Source organism: Propithecus coquereli, unplaced genomic scaffold, assembly GCF_000956105.1.
Source record: "Propithecus coquereli isolate 6110/MARCELLA unplaced genomic scaffold, Pcoq_1.0 Scaffold178, whole genome shotgun sequence".
NCBI classification, from domain to species: Eukaryota; Metazoa; Chordata; class Mammalia; order Primates; family Indriidae; genus Propithecus; species Propithecus coquereli.
This window is the reverse complement of record NW_012142523.1, coordinates 2,981,818-3,002,033: the sequence shown is the minus strand read 5'-3', so window position 1 is coordinate 3,002,033 and position 20,216 is coordinate 2,981,818. Positions and strand designations below refer to the sequence as shown.

The following is a 20,216-nucleotide window of genomic DNA, read 5'->3' as shown; positions in this document are numbered from 1 at the left end:
TAAGAAGAATGCATTTTTGATTAATATAAAGTTAAGTATAAAAGAAAAGAAAAATGCTTTAGTATACTCCTTCGCACTCATACCCAAAGAGGGACATGGACGAACTCAAGTGGGACCTCAGAATGACCAGGATGAAGAGGGACTCTGTGTTGCAAGGTGGATGTTGGAGGACTTTGGGGTGCTTCCCTGGAGGAAGGCGACTCTTGGGGGACTGAGGACTGTTGACAAAGCCCACGTCGCTTGGCGGCACTCAGGCTGTGAGATGAGCCTTGCCAGGGAGCAGACTTCAGGTCGTTTCTAACACTTATGTCTAGCTGGAACTTCCCTGCCTCAGGAAGCATCGAACGCCCTGCTTCTGGAAGCATCCGTGCAGAAGCAGGGACTTCTGTGTTGGCCCCTCGCTGGGCCCCAGACACCCCACCTGCACAGGGGGGCTGCAGCTCTATGTGGGTGATGCTCCACCTGGGGACGTGCCTCCTGCAACCCCGACTTCCCGGCGTCGGGGGCGTGAGAGCCAGCAGGGAAGCCTGTGTGCAGCTCGAAACAGCACCTGCGGCATGACCCTCGCTTTGACTTGTATTATTCCCTGTATTTTGAAATGTTCAGGCACATTAAAGATGGAAGTGACCATTTTATGTGGATCGTAAGGAGCCCCTAGTTTCTAAAGTGTTGGCAGACTGGTCTGGACGGATGCTTCTCAATCTTTCACGTGCACACACATCATCTGGGATTTGGGGAAAGTGCCCACTCAGATTCAGCGGTTCCGAGATGTGGCCTCAAATTCCGCATTTGTAGCAAGCTCACGGGTGACCCTGATGGTGCAGGCTCATGGCCTATTCAGGATAATCTCTGAGGCCCTTCCTGGCCACCCCGGGGGCCCTGGCTCCCAGAATGGCAGAGTATTGGCTGCTCACGTACAAGTCCGTGGCCCATTCTTTATAGTCTGTTGGATGGCGCGGAGCCGTGCGAGGGCACCCACCCAATCCAGGCAGGACGGAAGAACTGAGTCCTAGTAGCAATAGAACTAAGCATTGGCTGCTCAGATTTGCATCTTCTGTGCGTGTTTATATCTGTGCCCATGTCTGCTTATCATTCGCAAATAATGCTCTGTTGTCTTAATCCTACTTCTATGGCTAATGATGTGTGTTTCGTTCCGATCAAGCGTAGAATTGGAGTAAACACATTTCTCAGTATTTCTCCCTCTAATCACTACCCAGGGCTGTGAGTCACTGAAAGGAATCGTGTGTGAGGGAGGAGGGTTGTTTCTGGCGTGCACCCCTCGACGCCAGCCTCCTCTGGTTGCCGGTCACCGTCCTGGTGCGGGTGACCACGTTCGCCCTGGCGTGTGCCCTCGCCGCCGGCTGAGGGGGCCACACAGCTTTCTCCGTGAGCCCGCCGGGGCGTGACCAGCCTGCAATACCGTTGATCGCTGTCTCCCTCCAAGCAGAGCTGTTTCGCTCTCATTTCCGGGAATTTGTGAGGTTTCCAATTTGATTATTAGCACTGTTCCCATCCCTGCTCGGCTGTGGACAATGACCCCAGGCCCGTCCTGCCCAGCTGACCGTGGAGCAGCCCCGACCTTCCCAGAGGGGGCCCGGGGCTTAGCACCCGAGCCGGGACACTCAGATGCCTGCTATGCTGCAGGGCGCCTGAGCCGCCCTGATCCCCTCCCTCTGTCCAGGGCCAGCCCCCTGTCCCCGCAGCTGGACTCTGCTTCTGACCTCTGACCTCACGTCAGCGCCGGCCCCTGGGGCCTTGGCAGCTCCCAGGACTTGAACTTCTGGCTTCACACCCTGTCCCCCATCCCTGGCAGTGGCTGAGCCTCAAACTTTTGATTCTCCCCTCCTTTTCTTCCTCTGCCCCTTCCTTCTGCTGACGTGGGTGGTGTTTCAAGATGCCAAGGATCCGGGGACGCCGAGGGAGAGGAAATTCCGAGGCAGAGAGGGGTGCGAGAGGGAACAAGCAAGGGGGAGGGTGGGAGGCGGCAAAAGCAGGCCTCGGAGCAGCCGCTCCTGGTCAGAAAGAGGAGCACGTCCACAGCGATTTGCATATGCAGTGTATTCCCTACAGATCTAGACAGATGAGAATGTGTGTGGCACACGTGTGTCCGTATAAAAACCCTCCTATATAATAGAGCAGGCTGTGTGCTCAGAATTCTTCTCTGCTTTAAATGTAGCGCCTCATTTAGGGCTCTCGGTGGCCCCATGAGGTAGGTGTGTATTGTTATTGTCCCCATGGTATGGATGGAAACTGAAGCGAGCAGGGTGAAGTGACCTGCCAAGGTCACACGGAGCCAGGATTTGGACTCAAGTGGTCAGACTTCAGTGCCCGCAGCCTTGACCACTGTGCAGTACTGTCTCGGCTTCCTGACTTGAGTCGGGGGGCTTGTGGACCATCCTGAACTTCTGATGATAGCCATGGACTCTCCCGCATAATATACACACGTTCATCCAGAATTTCGCGTTCCAGTTCAGCATGTGGACTCACGGACTTCTTGGAGCCCGTCTTTGAGCCTCAGGTTCGGAACTCGGGCTTTAGAGTTTGTGCATGTGGATGGTAATAATAATGCCAGAAATTTACACTTTTCTTTTTAGCATTTATTATGTTCCAGGCACAGTGCTAAAGGCTTTCTGTGAATTATCTCGTTTACTCCTTGCAGCAATTCCATGAGGTGGGCATTGTCACCCCCACTGCACAGATTAGAAAACTGAGGTTTGGAGAGGTCTGGTCGCTGTCCCAAGCTCAAGCAGCTGTTGAGCAGCAGAGACGGACTTCATCCCAGGCCTGCTGGCTCCAGTCAGTGCCCTGGACACGGCGCTGCCGGCCCTGCAGAGGCTGGGGGTGGGGGGTGCCTTTGTACCCAGGCAGACCTAGCCCATGGAGGGAAGGGCTGATTTGGGGATGGTGTCTAATGGATGCTTCTGGACCGTTTTACTGCCCAGGCCCTTGGCGAGTTGGACGGCAGCCCAGGCCTGTTGGGGTCTGCTGTTTGGCATCTGCAGTGCTATGTGTGCCCAGCGGTTAGGCCCATCTTTGAGAGCAGGAAGATTGAGGTGGGCAAAGAAGGAAAGGGCTGGGTGACCCGAAGGCAGAACTGGGCACAGGAGGGAAGAGGAAGGTTTGTTTCAGGCTGTCTAGGGGACACTCTCAGAGCAAAATGACCACCCCAAAGGAGGGAGATGTCTTGGGAAGCCTCCTCTTGCAAATAAGGGTTTGGGCATGGGTTTCTGTAGCCAGTTTTGTTGCTTTGCTTCCCTGGGGACTGTCAGTTGTGGGGTCAGAGAACAGAACTTTAAAGACCAGCAGAAGCAAGGGTGGGGCTGGGGGCCTTAGGCAGAGCTGGCCAGGGCAGAGCCAGGCCCAGATGCAGGCGTTGGAGGCTGCCCTTGGCCATCCTCCTTTGCCTGCTGCCTCACCCCCGATGGGCCCTCACCCTGGGATCTCATGCTCCCTGTCCTGCCGCCAGCACCCCTCCTTCTACCCTCTCTACCACCTTCCCCGTCCTCCACGTCCCCTGGTCTTCAGCCCTGCCAGCTCGAATGTATGTCCTGAAACATGGCCACAGTGGGACTTCCTGGCTTGGCCATTTTAAAGTGTCCACATTAAAGTGACTGTCAGAATGTATAAGCTACTCCTTTGTTACCAGTCGTGTATGCCATGGACACCCATAATGGATGTCAACGACATGTGTTACTTGGTAATAAAAATAGTTGAAGGCTTAAGGGTTTATTTTTAGGCTGAGTCCGAATGTTGCTGCTTCGAAACGCCACTGTGGAGTCTCAGGGGACCTGGTGGGTGCTCGCTTGGTCTTGCTTGAAGCTGTTGCCAGCATCTGGGTCCCAGGGAGGTCAAGGGCAATGGTAGGATGTGCTCTTGCTGATTGTAGACTCACCAGGGTCAGGAAGTTGCGGGTCCAAAGAGCCATGTCCGTCCTGCTTGACTCCCCACTGGAGGGGAGGCCAGAAAATTCCCTACACTGGGGTCTTGTCCCATCCTGGTGTCCTGATTTGGGGACCCCATACATAGACAGGGAAAGACTTGATGCACTTCCCCTCCCTGAGCTGACCCAACAATTCTCTCATCTGGAAAATGAGGATGGATAACGCTTGGGCTGTGCACATAGGTGCAGTGATAGTAACAGGCTATAAGGCCTCCAAGGGGTCTTGTAGGGGCCAGGATGGGAGTGTGTGCCTCTGTGAGTGATGGTGGAGCCTCGCTGCTGTCACAGTGAGCGCTGGTGGCCAAGGATTCCTCTCATGCATCTGGGCAGTAATATTAATGGTTACTGTCTATCGAGCACCTACTATGCGCCAGGCGCTGTTCTAAGCACTTTGCCTGTATTCACTCTTTTAAGTCTTACAAGAACTCTATGAAACAGATGTTCCCATTCTACAGATGGGGAAACTGAGGCTCAGGGAGATTCGGTGACTTATAAGTGGTAGTGTTGGGATTTGAACTCAGGCAGTTGAGCCCTGGAGCCCCACTAGTAACACCGGGACAGGCACAGAAGCAGTGAGTGGTGGCCCTCGGTGCTGAGGGGCAGCCAGGGCATTGTCTTCCTCTGTGAGGCAGCCCTGATGAACCTCTGGCTAGCCCAAGGACGGGCAGCTGTCAGAGCCATGGGCCGCCTGGCTGTCAGAGTGAGACCGTACACGTGAAAGTGTCCAGCGGGCTTTACCCCCCGCGGCACTATTGACATTTGGGACTACAGACATTCTTTGTTGTAGGGGGCCGTCCTCCAGCCTGTAGGATGTTCAGCAGCATCCCTGGCCGGCCAGCAGCACCCCTCCCCCATTGCAGAAACCAAAAATGTCTTCAGATGTTGGTAGATGTCCCAGAGCTGTGGGGGAAGCTCGCCGAAGGGGTTAGGAAACGCGAGCTTCCCTCTCACCCAGTCTCTTCCGCACCTCCAGGTCCCGGTCTCCTGTGCAATGGCTGCCTCCAGCAGAGGCGCGGAGCCCACGCTCTGGCCCGCCGGTTGCAGGCGGGTGGGGCCCTTGCGCATCTCAGGGCAGAGGCCGGGGTGGGGGAGGAACGGCCCCCCTCCATGACGAGGCCTGGCTGGGGGAAACTGGACAGTGACCCTTTCCAAGATTTCATGGCCTTTTTTATCCTTTTCCATTACGAAGGTTCACGGCACTTCTGTTACTCCATTTCCGCCCAGAATCAATTGAAAAGATCAAAAATATGGCATCTGGAGAGTTTAAAATTAGATTCTTACAAAATACAAAGTGGAAGAGCGAAGGGAAAAAAATAGAAACAGGGAGCCCCATGACTTGCACAAATCCCACATTTGTTGCCTGGGAGCTGAGCAGTGTGGCTCCAGATGAGAAGGAATTCCGGGATGCCCGGGGCGGGGCGCGGGGCGGGGCGCCTTCCCCCAGACCTGCCCCAGCTGCCACTGCTGCCTCCGCCCCTCCAGGGGCTCTGCGTCCTCAGCCTCCTGGTCTTTCTCCTGCCTTTCTTTGATATATATGTTTTCATTATATAAATTTACCCTAACTACAGAAAACTTGGAAAGTGAAGACTATTATAAAGGAGAATTTTTAAAAGTCAGCTGTAACGTTGCCACCCAGAGAGAACTGCCGATACCACACGCAGCCCCCGACACACTTACACATGGCCTTTCCCCAGAGTGGAGCATCCTGGACATCCCTCAGCCCCCTGGAGTCGTGTTTCAGGGCCCCCCTCACCTGCACATCCTCTTCCCAGGATGTTCACCATCCCCCCGACCCAGGGGCCTATTCCTGGCGGGGCCTCCTGGTCCTCCGTGGCATCCACCTCTGTTGACCTTTCCTGTCCCTGTCCTCGCCCTCGGCCCCTGGCACCCTGTGCTTTCCTGGCTTTCTCTTTCCCTCTCTTCTAGATCTCACAAGTGTTGAGACTCGGGGTCAGCTGCAGCCATGGCTGCAGCTCCTGGCAGCCCAGGGGTGGCCCTGTGAGACCTGAGGGTATAGCCCAGCTGGGGTGCAAAGGGGTGGGCATTTGAGCAAACGCAGATGAGATGGGATCAGCCAGGTAAGAGTCTGACGGGGGTTCGGACACGGATCCGGGCGAGGAAATTAGGAGAGCAAGAGGTGTCCACCAGGAGCCAGCGCGTACTGCAATACCAGCATGTCAGCTTCTGCTGCTCGTGTTCATTCATTCATTCATTCATTCCCCAGGTGTTCACTGAGCGCCTGCCAGGGGCCAGGCGCTGAGGGCAACTGTATAATGTGTTATTTATATGGGGCCACGTGGTCGCCCTCAGAGAATAGAGGGGGAAGGAAACACACAAATTCCGGTGCTCCCAAACTTAGCCTCTAGTAAGAGAGATTAATAAGTAAACGAGGAAGCAAACAAAATGATTACAGCTTTTGATAAGCTTTCCGAAGGAAATAAGTAGAGTGCTAGAATTGAGATGGCCCGGGGGACCCACCTGGGTGGCCTGAGTGTTCAGGAAGGGTAGTGTGGGAGGGCAGAGGGTGCCAGGCAGGGGCACACCTGGCAGGAAGCTGTGTGCCAGGAAGGTGGTGGCCTTTCTGGCATTGAAGAAGGCCCCATGGGCCACCATCCTGCCCGTCCCAGCCACTGGGATGCAGCCATTGCTGGTCACTGGGAGTACCTTGACTGCTGGTGATGTTGATAACTTCACCCTTTTTCATGTGACCTTATGGTCACAATGTCACCGAGTACTTGAGCTGTGGCTTGGGGAACCCTTTAGCCCTGCAGGGCCTTATCAGGCACATTCCTGTTGTCACTGCTCTTTTCTTCGTGCCCTGCCATGACCCCTCATGCTTCTGTCCCTTGGGACATAGCAAGTAGCCCAGCCTCCCGATTTGCAGGTGGGGCCCAGGGCTGAGTTTCGTTGCCTGGGACATTTCATTTGCTGACCAGGGCCCAAGAGGCAGCAGATCCTAAAGCCTGGTTTGGGCTGGGGAGATCTAAGGATTGAGCATCCAGGACTCCCAGTGTGTAAAAATGCCTCGTGTCTGACAGGGGGTGGAGCACAAATGCAGCCCAGGGCTGCAGTGCGGGGCGCAGGGCTCAGGCTTCTGAGCCAGCCTGGACCAGCGGCTAATAAGGCAGGGCGAGCAGTGCTGACGGCCAGCTGTGTGCCGGGACCCTCAGAGCTGACACCCACCCCAATACCCAGGCGCCCGGACAGCAGGCACAGGTGGCAGTTCTGGCTCTAGACCCGGCCTGCTCCTGGTCTCCTCTGCCTCGGCAGATAGAGTTCTTCTGCTGTGGTGGGCCCTTTGCTTACCTCCCTCTGCTGCCGCAGCCTTGCACACTGTGGCCTGGCAGTTTCTCTTTCCTTAGAGTAGGTCTTGGTTTATTTTTCTTCATAATTTTTTTGATAGCTATAGAAATGTGGAGGGTTTGTTTTAATATCATCATCATAATAATATCAAGCCCGTGCTCTATGTTAGGCATCGTGCTAAGGGCCTTCCCTACATTAATTCATTGAATCATCACAAAGATCTTTTGGGGCAGGCACTGCCATTTTCTCTATTTTACAGATTAGGAAACAAGGATCAAAGAGGGAAGTGACCTGCCCAGGGTCACACAGCAAGTAAATGGCAGAGCCAGAGGTCTGACTGAAGTATGTGAGTACTCTGCTCTGACCAACTCCTGTGTGATGCAAGAGCCTGGGGGAGGGAGGGGCCCTTGTCTCCCAGCTCAAAGGCCGTCCGTTGCAAAGGGACATCTTGGAGTTATCACCCTCCCACTACAGCTGTGCCCACCTCTGCCCTGCCCAGGTGACTATGCCTGGCTTTCCCTCCTCCCACGCCCCCACCTCCATGCTGGTTCTCTCTCTGCTCTTAGGCCAGGAGAAGCCACGCCTGCCAGACACTCTTGAGTTCAAGGGGGAAGTCAGAAGCAGCTCTAGCCAATGTTGCTGCCAGCCCAGCGCACGGCTCACCTCCTCGCCCCAACCCCCAGTTTGCCTGCCAGCGCTCAGATGTGTGATGCTATAAAAAGCCAAGTAGTAATATGCAAATCGCCCTGATTATTTATGGCTAAGTTAGTAAATAAGCCAGAGAGACAAGGTGGGCTGTTGTTTTTACGATCTTTGCAGTCCTCGCAGGAAAATCTACGGTAGGCAGAGTCCGGGTGAGCAGAGCCAGGGCCATGGTTTAATAAACACAGCCTAATTTTCAGGCCCTGGGGACAAACAAGTGAGGGGGTGTGGAAGGAGTGATGAGAAGCTGGGGGCCAGGAGGAGGAGGCAGGGGCCGGAGGGCGGGCGTCTGGCAGCTGGATCCTCTCCACCCACCTCTCAGGCCCAGCCTCTGAGCCGCCTGCTGGGAGGGGGCGGGGACTGGGCCACCAATCAATGTAACTGCTGTACGTGGGGCCCAGGGTCCTGCCACTGTGCCAGGGCATCGTCCCTGCCAGGAGCCTCCCATTGCTAAAGCTGCAGAAAACAACATCTGAATGGAAGTGGTGAGGGAGGCTCAGGGTTTGGGGGTCTAGGAGAGGGAGACGGAAGCTTCCTGCCAGCCATCGGTTTGGTGTGGAGGATGGCACGGCCGGCTGGCTGGGCACCCGAATTAGTTTTCAGCACAGTGGCATCTCTGCAGTGCCAGCCCTTGGGAGGCTGTGGTCAGGATGGGGTCCAGCAGAGAGATCAGGGCTGGGCCTATGGCACTGGACAGACCAGAGGAGACCAGGATGCCAAGTGGCCAGGGCACAGTCGAAGTCCTGCCGGACATTTGTCCCCCCCCCATCTGCTCAGATCTTGAATGGGAGCAGAGGGGAGACCCAGCAGATCCAGCGTATGCCCCGCCCATAGCTCCCTAGTTGGAGGCAACGTCACAGAGCAACCAGCAACCAAAAGGAGGGAGTTGGTGGCTAAATGCCCCAGCCTCCTCTCCCTGCAACAGGTGTCTCTGAGATGCATGTTCTGTAGCTGCTCCCAGCATTCCCCAGTGTATTTGGCTCCCTTTACTCACAAGGGCACCTCATGTGACCAGGGCCCCTTTCTCGGCTGCCTCCTCTTCCCTGTTTCCCATTCCTCCCTTCACTGGGCTTCTTGGGGTCCACTCCCAAATAAGCCCCAAACCCAAGTCCTTAACACAGGTCCTGTTTTTGTGCAAACGCAACCCAGTGACTATAGCTACAAGGTGCTAAACACTTTGCTAGAAATAATTATAATAGCCGTTGAGCACTTACTATGTGCTAAGCACCATCCTAAACTTTTCACCTGTATTAAGTCCCTGAAACATCGCGACACTCTGTGAGGTGGATACCATTACTAAGCTTGCATTTGACAAGGGGAAAATGGGGCACAGACACTTCCCCAGGGTCACACAGCCAAGCCACGATGCAAACCCAGGCGCTGCTAGTTTTAGAGTCTATTTTCTTAATTGTTACACTAAACTGCAGGCCTTTCACCTGTTTCCTGAGGGCCTTGTGCTTAGCTCTGGGATCCGGAGATGGAGCACACGTGGGCCCCGGCGTTCCTGGGGAATGGGAGGTCTTGAGGCAGAACCGTGAAGGAACAGACAGGCCAGCGCAGCGCGGGGAGGTGTGTGCAGAGCAAGGAGCGTTCAAAGGCAGAGCACCTGGAGGAATCCGGGAAGATGTTGCTAAGGGGGTGCCGCTGCAAGAAGTCTTACAGAAGAAATCAGAGTTGGGAGGCAGCAAGGGATGAATGAGTGGGGGCAACGGCGGAGAAACGGGGTGTCGAGGGTCCTAAATGGATGTACCATGGCGACATTCTGGAATTGTATCACATTCATATGGTCAGGGTGGTCTTGTCTGTGCCTCTTCTCCTGGCACACCATTGCAGAAATCCTAGGAATCTCCAAAGTGACGTCTTTTTGAATGCTAATGGGCTGACTGTTGGCTGGCCACCCCTAAGTAGCTTCAGGATGTCGGACCGGCCACTGGGCAGACAAAGCCGTGATTAAAGGGGTGGGATTTTCAACCCTAGCCCCTAAACTCCAGGCAGGGGAGAGGGGCTGAATGTTGAATTGATCTCCAGTGACTAATGATTTCATCAATCATGCCTATGTAAGGAAGCTTCCATAAAAACTCAGAAAGACTGGGTTTGGGGAGCTTCCGGATAGCTGAACACGTGGAGGTTCCTGCATGGAAGTAGCATGGTGTGCCCAGAGAGGGACACCCTTTCTCCATTCCTTGCCCTGTGCATCTCTTCACTGGGTGTTCATCGGTATCCTTTGTGACATTCTTTAGAATAAACCAGTAAATGTAAGTGTTTCCCCCAGTTCTGTGAGCTGCTTGAACACAAGGAGGGGATTGTGGGAGTGCCAAGGTATAGCCTGCCCATCAGAAGCGCAGGTGAATGACCTGGGGCTTTTGCTTGGCATCTGAAGGGGGCTCATTCTTGGGGTGTGAGCCCTCAACCTGTGGGATCTGGTGCTAGCTCCAGGGAGATAGTGTCGGAATTGGATTGAATTAGAGGACACCCAGCTGGTGTCTGCCGCAGAATCGATTACGTGCTTGGTGTGTGGGGAACCTCCCCCCATTAGGTCACAGAAGTCTTCTGTGTTGATTGTTGCGGAGTAAGAGCAGAGGAAGAACAGTTTGTTCCTTCTACAGCTGGAAAGCTGGGGGTTGGTTGGCTTTTGCTGGCTTGTGGTTATTGTTGTGTGGCGTGAGAGCCAATGACTGATGGGAGAAGCAACAGAGGCCAGATTAGGAAAGATCTTGTCCCCACGCCAAGGGGAGGGCGAGCTCCCCAGGGGAGCTTGCTATGTGTTTGCAATGTTTCATGTCCTTAGTGGACGCTGAATACATAGGTACTTATTATATTATTCTTTGTTCCTGTGTGTCTAAGGAATTTTTATATTAAAAAATGATTTAGGCAGGGCGCGGTGGCTCACGCCTGTAATCCTAGCTCTCTGGGAGGCTGAGGTGGGCGGATTGTTTGAGCTCAGGAGTTCGAGACCAGCCTGAGCAAGAGCGAGACCCCGTCTCTACTAAAAAAATACAAAGAAATTAATTGGACAACTAAAAATATATAGAAAAAATTAGCCGGGCATGGTGGCGCATGCCTGTAGTCCCAGCTACTTGGGAGGCTGAGGTAGGAGGATCGCTTGAGCCCAGGAGTTTGAGGTTGCTGTGAGCTAGGCTGATGCCACGGCACTCACTCTAGCCGGGGCGAGAGAGTGAGACTCTGTCTCAAAACAAACAAACAAAAAAAAATGATTTAGAAAAATAAAAGCATTTAGGAGGTAAACAAGCCCACAAGGACAGACTGGAGTCATCATGTTCTCCTCATGGAGACTCTAGTCCCAGGAAGGTATCCTAAGGTCTGTACACTTTCTTAGCACCATGTCACGTGATCAGAGACGACTGTGAACTCCAAGAATGTTCAGCGATGGCCTGTTTGGAAACTACTTTTACAGTTTGGGTCTAGGACCCAAGGACAAAAGTTTGCTCTTATCTGTCTTTAGTGCAGGTCCTCTAGGTTAAACCTGACGAAACCTTTGGATTCCCAACTCAGTCACCCAGGGCACCCTGCTGGCTTCATGCCAGTCACAAGTCGACCAGGGTGCCATGGCTGTGCCCAGACAAGATGTTAAAAATTACGAGGCAAATGCAATGCAGTATCCTGGACCAGATCTTGGAACAAAAGAAGGACATTTGTAGAAAAACAGAAAACATCCAGATATAGTTTAGTTAGTAGTAAAATACCAACATTAATCTCTTCATCTTTACAACTGTACCATGGTTATACAGGATGTTAACATTGGGGAAAATTCAATGAAGAGTATATAGGAACGCTCTGTGCTATCTTTATAGATTTTCTCTAAATCTAAAATTATTCCACAATTAGGAGTTTATTTAAAAATTATGGTGGGCAGGGCAGGACTGAGGATTCAGCTCAATCACAGGCCACTTGAGCCCTATGCCCAGGTGGTGTCTGTGAACAGTGGTGGAGCCAGGAACCAATCGGTCTCATTGTGATGGAGTCTAGCTCACCTTTCCCCTTCTTGTGCATTACAAATGCCTTGTTGAAACTAGGAGATTCCATATCTGTCACATTTTCCTGCTTTTCCCACCCAGCAACTCTTTCAAAAGGAAATGAAGATGATGATAATGCACTTGGCAGAGAAACTCCACTTGATCAAAAGCCTCACCAGAGGTTGCTTGGAAGTAGCATGGTTTCTTGCTACATTTTAAGAAGTTCATCTACTACAGTTGTATTTTCATCGGCCTTTTTGGAAATTTCTAGAGCAAGGCAGACCTATTTTCCACAAGGAACAAAGGCTGAAGGAATAGAAGCCCAAAGGAAGAGGGCTTCAAGGGAGGCAGAGCCCGGCAATAATAACGGACCCATGTCAATCCTGTGTGCCACTAAGTTTTAACTTTCCTCGGAGCTCTCTTGTGTCCACTTTGCTTGCAGGGACCCAAGCAGGTGCCTTAGTGAGGGGTCAGTCAGCCATGGAAGTGTCCAGTTCTGACTCCGACATGTGGTGACCTTTCCCTCTTTCTCAAACAAGCTACACAGCAAATTGTCCTCCACTTACATCTTTCTAATTGTCCCTGCTGATTAATGAGGTCAATTAATGTATCAATTATTACCCTGCCATGAGAATGAATATCAGACTGAAACAAACGCCCATGATCTTGCTTATTCTATTAAAAAAATAAAGTAATGAGAGATGATTAATGGTGTGTGCCCCGAGAGAAGCCACAGGAAGGCTTGGGCAGGAGAGAAAGGTAGAAGCGAGCGTGTTCTGATTAGGGGACACAAAAGGCTTTTGTTTAAACGTAGCTTGCCATTGACCCTCTTCCTTTCAAAGCCTCTTCTCCAGAGAGCTGTCTATGCCTCGTGTCTGGTCTCACTTGTGCCCTTCCTATGAACCTCTTACCCACTGTGTCCCTGTTCCAGCCCCGCCACTGCACTGACACAGCTTGGGAACAGGCCACCACCACTCTCCTCAGTGCCAGGCCCACGGGCCCTCTCTGTCCTCTCTTACTGGGCCCCTCGAAAGGGTTTGCTGCCAATGACCTCGTTCTTCTTGAAACACTTTCTTTTTCTAGCTTCTCTGACACCTCCAACTCCTCATTCTCACGTATTTATTGAGCATCTGCTGTGTACCGGGCACTGAGCCAGGCACTGCATGTACTAGGGTAAACAAGATGCACAGAGTCCTTGTTCTAAATGGAGCTTACATGCAGGCAGAGGAAGACAGGCAATTAACAAATACATTCCTATAAATAAACTGCATTGTTCTGGGTTCTCCAGGGAAACGGAACCCGTAGGAGATATCTAACTATCTATCTATCTAGCTAGCTAGCTATCTATGCTATATCGAGCCTACACACACACACCTGTCCCTCAGTATCCACAGGGGTTTGGTGTCAGGACCTTCTGTAGATACCAGAATCTGCGGATGCTCAAGTCCTTGTTATAAATGGTTATTTGCATATTGCCTTTGTATATCCTCTTGTATACTTTAAATCATCTCTAGATTACTTATAGTATTTAATACAATATAAATGCTATGTAAATAGTTATTATACTGTATTTTTACTTTTATTTTTTTAATGTATTATTGTTTATTATTATTACTTTTAATATTTTCAATCTGCTGTCAGTTGACTCCGTGGATGTGGAACCCACAGATACAGAGGGCCGACTGTGTATATATCTGTAATTTATGATAAGGAATTGGCTCACATGATTACGAAGGCTGAGAAGTCCCACAGTCTGCAGCTGGCAAGCTGGAGACCCAGGGAGGCTGATGGTGTAAGTTCCAGCCTGAGTCTGAATCAGGAGACGGGAGAGAGACTGAGGTCCCAGACTGAAGACAGACAGAGAGAGTAGATTGTCCCTTACTCAGCCTTTTGTTCTATTTAAGTGTTTAATGGATTGGATGAGGCCCACCCACGTTAGGTAGGGCAATCTGCTTTACTCAGTCGACCGATTCAGATGTTAATCTCATCCGGAGACACCCTTACAGACACACCTAGAATAATGTTTGACCAAATATTGGGGCACATAAAATTAACCATCACAAATCTATCCCTTGTCAACTTGGCACCCATATGCATCCCCTTAAGACATATTTAACCTCCAAATAAAGACAATAACAAACTTATGATTCTGCCTAACACGATGTAACTATCCCGTATGCATCTGAAAATGCAATAACCCCTTTGAGCAATGTTTAATTCTTCTCCCATAACTTAAATACCATGATGTAAAAATAACAATACTTAAATACTACAATGTAAAGTCATTATACCTTATGTTACATGATAAGGGAATAACAGAAAAATTAAACAAATACATTTGCTTAATATATGTGCATGTATGTGTATATATACCTATATATGAATAGGTGTATATGCAAATATACACACACAAGCAAGCATTCGTAACAAAATAAAGAGGAATACTCATTACACTCTCCATTTCTGTAATGAGTCACATGGTCACAGTTATAACTAACTCCTTTCATGACCCGTTCCCTTTGCCTTCAGCGAGCATCTCAGTTGGTCATGGTTCTTTACCCAATGGATGACCCAAACCTAACGGTGTGGCCATTAATAGTCCTGCCTCGGGTTGTTTTGGTTTTTCATGGACCTTCATGGGCGTGGCAATACCAAGAGACACCTCGGGGATGGCCTTTATTCCAGACACACTCTTCCTGACCTCCACTGTGCAGAGCAGTCCGGTGTCCCCTTGGCCCTCAGATTCAGTGACCCTGGCCAGCACTATCACTTCCTTCTCTGCCTGTTGACTCAGAGGCATGAGGAGTACAAAGCGGCCTGGTGGCAGTCTTGACTTCCAGTATGACAGAATCATTGTGGCGACTCCTGGTGGAAGCATTCCTCCCTTTGAAACTAAGACCTCTAGGCCAGCACAACCTAAGGTTATGGGAAGAGAAGCAAAAATTTTGCTGGTGGGTCACCAGAGGTCGTAGTAAGTGCAGCCACTCCTGTTTCCACCCCTTGATTCCTGGACCTATGAATCCTGCCTGCGGGAGAAACAGCACCATATATGGGGTGCTAATTCAGAGCATATACCGCCTTTTGGAGCACCTTGGCCTGGCCATGCGAGGTATTGTCACCTCAGTGGTGCTGTAACTGAGTCTTCAAAAAGCCATTCTGCTATTTTATCAAGCCAGCTGCTTTGGGATGGTGGAACCTGGTAAGACCAGTGACTGCCACGAGCATGGGCCCATTGCTGCTCTTCTTTGGCTACGAAGTGAGTTCCTTTTTCAGAAGCACTGCTGTGTGGAGTACATGATGACGGCTAAGGCGTTCTGCAAGTCCATGGATGGTAGTTTTGGTAGAAGCATTGTGAGCAGGGAAGAGAAATCTATTTCCAGGGAAAGTGTCTATTTCAGTAAGACCAAAACACTGCCCCTTCCATGTTGGAAGTGGTCCAGTGTAATCGAAGTGATACCAGGTAGCTGGTGTGTCACCCTAAGGAATGGTGCCATATTTAGGACCCCACCCCTGGCACCAAAATTTGTCTTAGTCTGTTTGGGTTGCCATAACAACATACCATAGACTGGGTGGCTTAAATAACAGAAATTAATTTTCTCATGGCTCTGGAGGCTGGAAGTCCAAGCTCAGGGCGCCAGCATGGTCGGGTTCTGGCGAGGACTCTCTCCCTGGCTTGCAGATGGCTGCTTTCTCCCTGTGTCCTCTCACGGCAGAGAGAACCAGCAAGCTCTCTGGCATCTCTTCTTATAAAGGCACTAATCCTGTCATGAGGGCCCCATCCTTGGGACCTCATGTAACCCTAGTTCTCCCAAAGGTCCCACCATCACATTGAGGGTTGGACCTTCAGCATACGAATTTTGAGGGGGACACAAACACTCAGCCCATCACAGAAGCCATTCAGGTAGCAGCACATGTTGTGAGACAGTAATGTGGAGTGGATGACGGGCTAGGGCAGGGCAGCATCAACAGGTGTGGTCAGCAGAGCCTCTCGGTGGAAGTGACACCTCAGCCTTTTTCACGTGGCAGTCCCTTCAGTCTTGCCACTGTCTCCAGGGTTTCACATCTTCCTTGTGTCATCTCATTCTCTCTAGACTTGGGCAGGATCTTGGTGATGGTCAAATCTCTGCTTTGCAGACTGTGGCACCAAAAGTGATCCAAAGGATGGCATCAGCTCCAAATTCCCGCTGACAGTTATCTGATCTTAAGGGTCTAGGCAGAAAGACAGAATTCGGAGATGAAGTAACAGTTCACAATCCAGGGCCACTTACTGTGATGTGAATGGCACCTCTTGGAGTTAAGCACATGGTGGCCCTGAAAAATCCCACAAGCCGGAGAAGAGCTAGAGGTTCAAAACAGCCACTTGGAAGTAGAGTCTGAGAGTCCCCGAACCACCTGCAAACACTCTCAGGTGTCCAAACTGTCTCATTGTCTTGTGGGTCCTCCTTCTCATGTCTAGAGGTGAGGCCCACAGGTAAAGCCCCTGTACTATCAACTGCAAATTTCTTTTGTTTGGATATAATTTTGGTTGGCCCTCCACTGTTCACAACCATTGTCACCTGTGACCTGGCCTCTGGTGGCCACACATCACACTGCACAGCGTGGGCTCAGTGTGCCCTGGAAACCCAGCCCGAGCAGAACCCTGAGCCCCTCTTACTGAGAAGGGAGTGTCCACAGTTCTCCCTATGGCCACAGTCTGGAGGCTCCTGTTTATCTTGGTTCCCCAGAATATGGGAAAACAGTGGACATTGTGGCCCGGATGTCCTGGGTCCTGGCCCTTCCCTCCAACCAAGGCAAGAAGCATTTCTGTCCAGTCACAGGGATAGGAACTGGGCTTCTCCTGCATCATGCCCAGCACCTTCTGGTGGTGGCTGTGCAGAAGCTGATAATGATGATGATGGTTGTCATTACCTGGGCACAGGTGCTGCCTGTGGCACACTGTAAAGCGCTGTCTTTAACATGGAGACATGATCTTTTCAGATCAGGTTCAATGCTCAGAACAGGCTCTGGTGGGCAACAGGAAGGGCATCATGGTACAGGAGCTGGTAGTGGTGGTCCACCCTATTTGTCTGTACAGGCCCCCCCTCCCTTGCAGACATTTTTAGCATTTGAGCCTCCCTGGAATTCCCAGAGGCTCCCCCTGCTCCCTCCCCAGCTCGGCCTCAGCAACCATCAGAGAGCTTGGGTGGGCACCAAGTCCTCGGGACGGAGAACCCAGAGGGAGACACAGCTGGCCATTCAGTGATATTTGAACAACTGCTATTTATGTCTCGCTGGTACATGAGGAACAAAAAAATGCAAAGCTCTTCCGGGTGGTGCCAATCCTAGCCTGGCACCATATCAGGGCCTAGGCGGGTCTCAGCTGTTCCATTGAACCCCCTGAGGTGGTCCAGGCTTTAAGTGCCGCCTTGATGGAGAGCAGCTTCCATTCCCAAATGGGTACTGTCACTGGGCCTGATTTAGGGGCAGTAGATACAGAAGCAGCAGGCTTCTGGAACATGCCAGCCCCTCTTCCTCAAAGCCCCCTTCCCCATTCCCATCCTCATCAACCTCCCAACCTACAGTGTTGGATGCTTCAGTCTCCATCATGGAAGACTGGGCTGGGTCAGGGTTTTCCAGGCTGCTGTGGAAGTAAATAAAGTCTGCATCTGCTAAAAGGCAGAGCAGCCTCCAGAAAAATCCCCTCTCTTGGGGAGACTGGTAATTAAGCAGTCATGACAAACAAGTGGAGGAGGAACATCTGGTTGTATCCATTTGTTCTCCTGTCATTGGTTGGGGAACAATTTTATAATGTAAAATTGGGTTTGTATTTCCTCTGCTTGTAGCATCCCTTGTGGTTGACATGACCTATGACCTCCTTATCCTGCTATGACCCTCCATGCCCTTTGCATGACTGGCTGACAGTCCTTTTTTAATCTTTTCAGACCAGCTCTGTCAAATTCCCTGGGTACATCTCTGTCGCTGCACTTACTATACTACACTATTATTGTCTCTTCAATAATTATTATCTCCTATGGTGTGCCTGGCACTGTTCTCAATGCTGGGGTTAGATAAGTGAACCAAATGGATAAAAATCCCTACCTTCATGGAATTCACATGCTAGTGGGGAAAGGTGGACACAATAAATAAGAATTGATCAAATATATAGTATGTCAGAGGTGATGTCAGGATGGGGGGATTGGGAGACCAGAAGTGGGATGCGGGGAGGAAGGTTGCAATTTAAGTAGAGTGGTCATCAAAGATTTCGGTGTAAAGGATATACGAGCAAAGACCTGAAGATGAGAGAACCAGCCCTACACATCTTAGGGAAGAGGCAAGATAAGTGGAGAAAGCTGAGGGAAGAACAAGTGCAAAGGCCCTGAGGCAGAGACTTGCTAGGTATGATTGAGGAACAGCCAGGGGCCATTATGGCTAGAGTGAGTGAGCAGGGGGGCTAGTTGATGATAAGGAGAGAGGTCATAGGAGTGGGTGTTGGTGGCAGAGGATTTCCCAGGGCCTTTTGTCCATTGTGAAGACTTTGGCTTTTATCCCAAATCAAGTGGATGGGTTCTGAGCAGAGACGTGACATGATCTGACTTAAAATGATCATGCAAGCTGCTGTATTGACGATGGCCTGTAGGTGGACTGGGGGAAAGCGGAGAGGCCAGTTAGGAGGTTATCGCAGCAACTACTGCAGTTATTGCAAGAGACGGAGGTGGCCCGATCCAGGCTGCAGTAATGAAGGCGAGGAGAAGTGGCTGGATTTCTGGATAAATTAATGTAAATGCTTCCTTTCGAGAGTGAACCCCTTGAGAGCGAGTCCACGTCTTGTGAATTTCTATCCTCAGAACCAAGCAGATAGTACAAAGCATTTAATAGGGCACACAATTATTATGTGTTGAATGAATGACTTACGAGAAAAAATTTTAAATGCTATCAGTGGGAATAAGTCAGCCTTTAGTCTCCTGTGAGCCTGTCAGATCATAGAGCAAATCAGGAGTAACATCTATCTAGTTTCCCAATTGTCGTAGTAAGTCAGTCTACTTAGGGGGTGCTGTCCCGAAAGGACATGCTGGCTCCCACCAGGTTTGTCTATTTTTCAGGACTTTTCAGAGCCTTTCAAACACCAGTACAAAGGTTCCCCAAATTTCTTAGGTGCCATTTGTGTCTCATTAATTTTTCCATGGCGCTCCATGGGTAAAAGAAATACCTATCAGCTCCATTTATTAAGTAATTAGGTCCACAGAACTGAATAAGTATTTATACCCTAGCAACATTGTATCTGTTTGAAGAGGTAATACATATAAATTGAAAAAAATATATTTTTCTTTCATCCTTAAATAATCACAACCACTTACTAATAGAATGTGTGTACTTGCTGGACGTTGCAAAGATTCACAAACCTTGAAATCAGCTTGGACGCTACCATCTTCACATCCTGTTCCGCACCGATTACACGTGGCACCTACTTCATATCACACCAACCACCCAGTGCTCAGCTTTGCAAAGATCCGATGGCATCTAATGGAACATAGCTTAACGTTGAAACTGTGAACTAGCTTGAGCTGAGAGTTGTGTGTCCAGCAGAAATTGAGTACCACCACTTCCTTTGAAAATTTAAAATAGCCCTTAAAATAGTGAATTGTAAATTCACTGCAGCGCTTTGGCGCAATTTGGGAATCATGGTGCTACTTTGTAGGCAGCATTTCCCCAAATTATTTATTTTCTCAGGCAAATCTACTAGCATCATGGTGGGTAGTATTCTGCGGAACGTGGCTTGGAAACCGTTGGGATAGAGCATATAAGGAGAGCTCCCTGCCACAGAATGAGAAGCTGCAGTTCCGCAGGAAACACCCCTGGGTTTTGACAGAGTGAGTGTGCTTAGAGGATTTGCATTCTGAACGTACAGTGCTTCTCCCCTATTTTTAGACCTCAGCAGGTGGGTTTGCTATGACTCCAGATCCTGCTTCTAAAGACAGCACACATCCTAGAAAGTGCACTATCCATGGAAATTTGCAGGCCTAGCACTGCTCCCGCTCAACCATACTTAGGACAGGTATCCCAGCCTCCAAAAATAGATGTTTATGTGCAGCTGAAAGCTGAGGTTTGCAGATGCTAGTAGTTGTTTTCTGGATAGGCAGGGACTTTTTAGAGACGGTCCTTTGGATGTAAGTTGGGTTTTCTCAGCAGATATCTGGCCAATGGAAAATCACTCTCAGAAAAGGGGGTGTACTACAAGGATCCCAGATCTCGAGACAGCACAAGAACAATCTCTTTAGATTTTCTGTCACTCTGGGTTTCAGGACTTCCAAGACAGGGAG

General features: G+C 50.6%; 1 protein-coding gene across 1 annotated transcript in view; it reads left to right on the top strand.

Annotated features, from left to right (window-relative positions):
* The window catches only part of CSMD2 (CUB and Sushi multiple domains 2), a 587,354-nt gene that overhangs the window by 81,511 nt on the left and 485,627 nt on the right, over nt 1-20,216 (top strand). The window lies entirely within an intron of this gene.